This window comes from Colletes latitarsis, unplaced genomic scaffold, assembly GCF_051014445.1.
Source record: "Colletes latitarsis isolate SP2378_abdomen unplaced genomic scaffold, iyColLati1 scaffold0013, whole genome shotgun sequence".
NCBI classification, from domain to species: Eukaryota; Metazoa; Arthropoda; class Insecta; order Hymenoptera; family Colletidae; genus Colletes; species Colletes latitarsis.
The window spans coordinates 8,956,834-8,963,572 of NW_027488368.1; positions in this window are offsets into that span (position 1 = coordinate 8,956,834).

The following is a 6,739-nucleotide window of genomic DNA, read 5'->3' on the forward strand; positions in this document are numbered from 1 at the left end:
TTTATGGTTTGGATCACGTAGTAATGCGGTACCACACCGAAACAGTCAATTAAACCTGGTTGCGATTAATAATTTAGAGGATAACGCCGATTATGTCTCGGTTAGGTCTGGGACTTGCCCTCATCTGGCTCTTACATTCGCACTTTTCGCATAGTTGTTGGCCAGATCCAGGCCTTTTTCTTTTTTGGATCACTTAGTAATGTGGTTCCACACCGAAACGGTCAATTAAACCTGGTTGCGAATAATATTTTAGAGGATAACGCTGGTTATGTCTGGGATAGTTCTGGTATTTGCAATCATCTGGCTCATACTTTCGCGTTTTTCGCATAGTTGTTGGCCAGATCCTGGGTTTTTTCTGGTTTGGATCCCGTAGTAATGTGGTTCCACACCGTAACAGTCAATTAAACCTGGTTGCGATTAATATTTTAGAGGATAACGCCGGTTACGTCAAGGTTAGGTTTGGTATTTGCCCTCATCTGGCTCGTACTTTCGCATTTTTCGCATACTTGTTGGCCAGATCCTGGCCTTCTTCTGGCTTGGACCACGCAGTAATGTGGTGCCACACTGAAACAGCCAATTAAACCTGGTTGCGATAAATATTTTAGAGGATACCGCCGGTTATGTCTCGGTTAGGTCTGGGATTTGCCCTCATCTGCCTCGTACTTTCGCGTTTATCGCATACTTGTTGGCCAGATCCTGGCCTTTTTCTGGTTTGGATCACGTAGTAATGTGGTACCACACAGAAACAGTCAATAGAAGCTGGTTCCGATTAGTATTTTAGAGGATAACGCTGGTTATGTATGTGTTAGTTCTGGTATTTGCAATCATCTGGCTCATACATTCGCGTTTTTCGCATACTTGTTGGCCAGATCCTGGCCTTTTTCTGGTTTGGATCCCGTAGTAATGTGGTTCCACACCGAAACAGTCAATTAAACCTGGTTGCGATTATTATTTTAGAGGATAACGCCGGTTACGTCAAGGTTAGGTTTGGTATTTGCCCTCATCTGGCTCGTACTTTCGCATTTTTCGCATACTTGTTGGCCAGATCCTGGCCTTTTTCTGGTTTGGATCACGTAGTAACGCGGTACCACACCGAAACAGTCAATTAAACCAGGTTGCGATTAATATTTTAGAGGGTAATGCGAGTTATGTATCGGTTAGGTCTAGGATTTGCCGTCATCTGTCTCGTACTTTCGCGTTTTTCGCATACTTGTTGGCCAGATCCTGCGTTTTATCTGGTTTGGATCCCGTAGTAATGTGGTTCCACACCGAAGCAGTCAATTAAACCGGGTTGCGATTTCTATTTTGGAGGATAACGCCGGTTATGTCTGGGTTTGGTCTGGTATTTGCCCTCTTCAGGCTCGTACTTTCGCTTTTTTCGCATTGTTGTTGGCCAGATCCTGGGTTATTTTCTGGTTTGGATCCCGTAGTAATGTGGTTCCATACCGAAACAGTCAATTAAACCTGGTTGCGATTTATATTTTAGAGGATAACGCCGGTTTTGTCTGGGTTAGGTATGGTATTTGCCCTCATCTGGCTCGTACTTTCGCGTTTTTCGCATACTTGTTGGCCAGATCCTGAGGTTTTTCTGGTTTGTATCCCGTAGTAATGTGGTTCCACACTGAAACAGCCAATTAAACCTGGTTCCGATTAGTATTTTAGAGGATAACGCCGGTAATGTCTCGGTTTGGTCTGGTATTTGCTCTCATGTGGCTCGTTCTTTCGCATTTTTCGCATACTTGTTGGCCAGATCCCGGCCTTTTACTGGCTTGGACCACGTAGTAAAGTGGTACCACACAGAAACAGTCAATTAAACCTAGGTCCGATTAATATTTTACAGGATAACGCGGGTTATGTCTGGGTTAGGTCTGGTATTTGCCCTTATCTGGCTCGTACATTCGCACTTTTCGCATAGTTGTTGGACAGGTCCTGGGTTTTTGCTGGCTTGGACCACGCAGTAATGTGGTGCCACACTGAAACAGCCAATTAAGCCTGGTTCCGATTAAAATTTTAGAGGATAACGCCGGTTATGTCTGGGTTAGGTCTGGTATTTGCCCTCATCTGGCTCGTACTTTCGCATTTTTCGCATACTTGTTGGCCAGATCCTGGCCTTTTACTGGTTTGGATCACTTAGTAACGCGGTACCACACCGAAACAGTCAATTAAACCAGGTTGCGATTAATATTTTAGAGGATAACGCGAGTTATGTATGGGTTAGGTCCAGGATTTGCCGTCATCTGTCTCGTACTTTCGCGTTTTTCGCATACTTGTTGGCCAGATCCTGCATTTTATCTGGTTTGGATCCCGTAGTAATGTGGTTCCACACCGAAGCAGTCAATTAAACCTGTTTGCGATTAATATTTTAGAGGGTAATGCGAGTTATGTATCGGTTAGGTCTAGGATTTGCCGTCATCTGTCTCGTACTTTCGCGTTTTTCGCATACTTGTTGGCCAGATCCTGCATTTTATCTGGTTTGGATCCCGTAGTAATGTGGTTCCACACCGAAGCAGTCAATTAAACCTGTTTGCGATTAATATTTTAGGGGATATCGCCGGTTATGTCTCGGTAAGGCCTGGGATTTGCCCTCATCTGGCTCAGACTTTCGCAATTTTCGCATACTTGTTGGCCAGATCCTGGCCTTCTTCTGGCTTGGACCACGCAGTAATGTGGTGTCACACTGAAACAGCCAATTAAACCTGGTTCCGATTAGTATTTTAGAGGAGAACGCCGGTAATGTCTCGGTTTGGTCTGGTATTTGCCCTCATCTGGCTCGTTCTTTCACGTTTTTCGCATACTTGTTGGCCCGATCCCGTTCTTTTTCTGGCTTGGACCACGAAGTAAAGTGGTACCACACAGAAACAGTCAATTAAACCTGGGTCCGATTAATATTTTATAGGATAACGTCGGTGATGTCTGGGTTAGGACTGGTATTTGCCCTCATCTGGCTCGTACTTTCGCATTTTTCGCATACTTGTTGGCCAGATCATGGGTTTTTTGTGGATTGGATCCCGTCGTAGTGTGGTTCCACACCGAAACAATTAATTAAACCTGGTTGCGATTATTATTTTAGAGGATACCGCCGGTTATGTCTCGGTTAGGTCTGGGATTTGCCCTCATCTGCCTCGTACTTTCGCGTTTATCGCATACTTGTTGGCCAGATCCTGGCCTTTTTCTGGTTTGGATCACGTAGTAATGTGGTACCACACAGAAACAGTCAATAGAAGCTGGTTCCGATTAGTATTTTAGAGGATAACGCTGGTTATGTATGTGTTAGTTCTGGTATATGCAATCATCTGGCTCATACATTCGCGTTTTTCGCATACTTGTTGGCCAGATCCTGGCCTTTTTCTGGTTTGGATCCCGTAGTAATGTGGTTCCACACCGAAACAGTCAATTAAACCTGGTTGCGATTATTATTTTAGAGGATAACGCCGGTTACGTCAAGGTTAGGTTTGGTATTTGCCCTCATCTGGCTCGTACTTTCGCATTTTTCGCATACTTGTTGGCCAGATCCTGGCCTTTTTCTGGTTTGGATCACGTAGTAACGCGGTACCACACCGAAACAGTCAATTAAACCAGGTTGCGATTAATATTTTAGAGGGTAATGCGAGTTATGTATCGGTTAGGTCTAGGATTTGCCGTCATCTGTCTCGTACTTTCGCGTTTTTCGCATACTTGTTGGCCAGATCCTGCGTTTTATCTGGTTTGGATCCCGTAGTAATGTGGTTCCACACCGAAGCAGTCAATTAAACCGGGTTGCGATTTCTATTTTGGAGGATAACGCCGGTTATGTCTGGGTTTGGTCTGGTATTTGCCCTCTTCAGGCTCGTACTTTCGCTTTTTTCGCATTGTTGTTGGCCAGATCCTGGGTTATTTTCTGGTTTGGATCCCGTAGTAATGTGGTTCCATACCGAAACAGTCAATTAAACCTGGTTGCGATTTATATTTTAGAGGATAACGCCGGTTTTGTCTGGGTTAGGTATGGTATTTGCCCTCATCTGGCTCGTACTTTCGCGTTTTTCGCATACTTGTTGGCCAGATCCTGAGATTTTTCTGGTTTGTATCCCGTAGTAATGTGGTTCCACACTGAAACAGCCAATTAAACCTGGTTCCGATTAGTATTTTAGAGGATAACGCCGGTAATGTCTCGGTTTGGTCTGGTATTTGCTCTCATGTGGCTCGTTCTTTCGCATTTTTCGCATACTTGTTGGCCAGATCCCAGCCTTTTTCTGGCTTGGACCACGTAGTAAAGTGGTACCACACAGAAACAGTCAATTAAACCTAGGTCCGATTAATATTTTACAGGATAACGCGGGTTATGTCTGGGTTAGGTCTGGTATTTGCCCTTATCTGGCTCGTACATTCGCACTTTTCGCATAGTTGTTGGACAGGTCCTGGGTTTTTGCTGGCTTGGACCACGCAGTAATGTGGTGCCACACTGAAACAGCCAATTAAGCCTGGTTCCGATTAAAATTTTAGAGGATAACGCCGGTTATGTCTGGGTTAGGTCTGGTATTTGCCCTCATCTGGCTCGTACTTTCGCATTTTTCGCATACTTGTTGGCCAGATCCTGGCCTTTTACTGGTTTGGATCACTTAGTAACGCGGTACCACACCGAAACAGTCAATTAAACCAGGTTGCGATTAATATTTTAGAGGATAACGCGAGTTATGTGTGGGTTAGGTCCAGGATTTGCCGTCATCTGTCTCGTACTTTCGCGTTTTTCGCATACTTGTTGGCCAGATCCTGCATTTTATCTGGTTTGGATCCCGTAGTAATGTGGTTCCACACCGAAGCAGTCAATTAAACCTGTTTGCGATTAATATTTTAGGGGATATCGCCGGTTATGTCTCGGTAAGGCCTGGGATTTGCCCTCATCTGGCTCAGACTTTCGCAATTTTCGCATACTTGTTGGCCAGATCCTGGCCTTCTTCTGGCTTGGACCACGCAGTAATGTGGTGTCACACTGAAACAGCCAATTAAACCTGGTTCCGATTAGTATTTTAGAGGAGAACGCCGGTAATGTCTCGGTTTGGTCTGGTATTTGCCCTCATCTGGCTCGTTCTTTCACGTTTTTCGCATACTTGTTGGCCCGATCCCGTTCTTTTTCTGGCTTGGACCACGAAGTAAAGTGGTACCACACAGAAACAGTCAATTAAACCTGGGTCCGATTAATATTTTATAGGATAACGTCGGTGATGTCTGGGTTAGGTCTGGTATTTGCCCTCATCTGGCTCGTACTTTCGCATTTTTCGCATACTTGTTGGCCAGATCATGGGTTTTTTGTGGATTGGATCCCGTCGTAGTGTGGTTCCACACCGAAACAATTAATTAAACCTGGTTGCGATTAATATTTTAGAGGATAACGCCGGTTATGTCTTGGTTAGGTCTGGTATTTGCCCTCATCTGGCTCGTACTTTCGCATTTTTCGCTTACTGGTTGACCTGATCCTAGCCTTTTTCTGGCTTGGACCACGAAGTAAAGTGGTACCACACAGAAACAGTCAATTAAACCTGGGTCCGATTAATATTTTAGAGGGTAACGCGGGTTATGTCTGGGTTAGGTCTGGTATTTGCCCTCATCTGGCTCGTACTTTCGCATTTTTCGCTTACTGGTTGACCTGATCCTAGCCTTTTTCTGGCTTGGACCACGAAGTAAAGTGGTACCACACAGAAACAGTCAATTAAACCTGGGTCCGATTAATATTTTAGAGGGTAACGCGGGTTATGTCTGGGTTAGGTCTGGTATTTGCCCTCATCTGGCTCGTACATTCGCACTTTTCGCATATTTGTTGGCCATATCCTGGGTTTTATCTGGTTTGGACCACGCAGTAATGTGGTGCCACACTGAAACAGCCAATTAAACCAGGTTCCGATTAATATTTTAGAGGATAACGTCGGTTATGTCTGGGTTAGGTCTGGTATTTGCCCTCATCTGGCACCTACTTTCGCATTTTTCGCATACTTGTTGGCCAGATCCAGGCCTTTTTCTGGTTTGGATCACGTAGTAACGCGGTACCACACCGAAACAGTCAGTAAAAGCTGGTTCCGATTAGTATTTTAGAGGATAACGCTGGTTATGTCTGGGATAGTTCTGGTATTTGCAATCATCTGGCTCACACTTTCGCGTTTTCCGCATTGTTGTTGGCCAGATCCTGGGTTTTTTCTGGTCTGGATCCCGTAGTAATGTGGTACCACACCGAAACAGTCAATTAAACCTGGTTGCGATTAATATTTTAGAGGATAACGCCGGTTATGTCTCGGTTAGGTCTGGCATTCGTCCTCATCTGGCTCATACTTTCGCGTTTTTCACATACTTCTCGGCCAGATCCTCGGTTTTTTCTGGTTTGGATCCCATCGCAACGTGGTTCCACACCGAAACAGTCAATTAAACCTGGTTGCGATTAATATTTTAGAAGATAACGCCGGTTATGCCTAGGTTAGGTCTGGTATTTGCCCCCATCTCGCTCGTACTTTCGCATTTTTCGCTTACTTGTTGGCCTGATCCTAGCCTTTTTACCATTTGGATCACGTAGTAATGCGGTACCACACCGAAACGGCCAATTAAACCTGGTTGCGATAAATATTTTAGAGGATAACGCCGGTTACGTCTCGGTTAGGTCTGGGATTTTCCCTCATCAGGCTCGTACTTTCGCATTTTTCGCATTCTTGTTGGCCCGATCCTGGGCTTTATCTGGTTTGGATCACGTAGTAATGTGGTACCACACTGAAACAGTCAT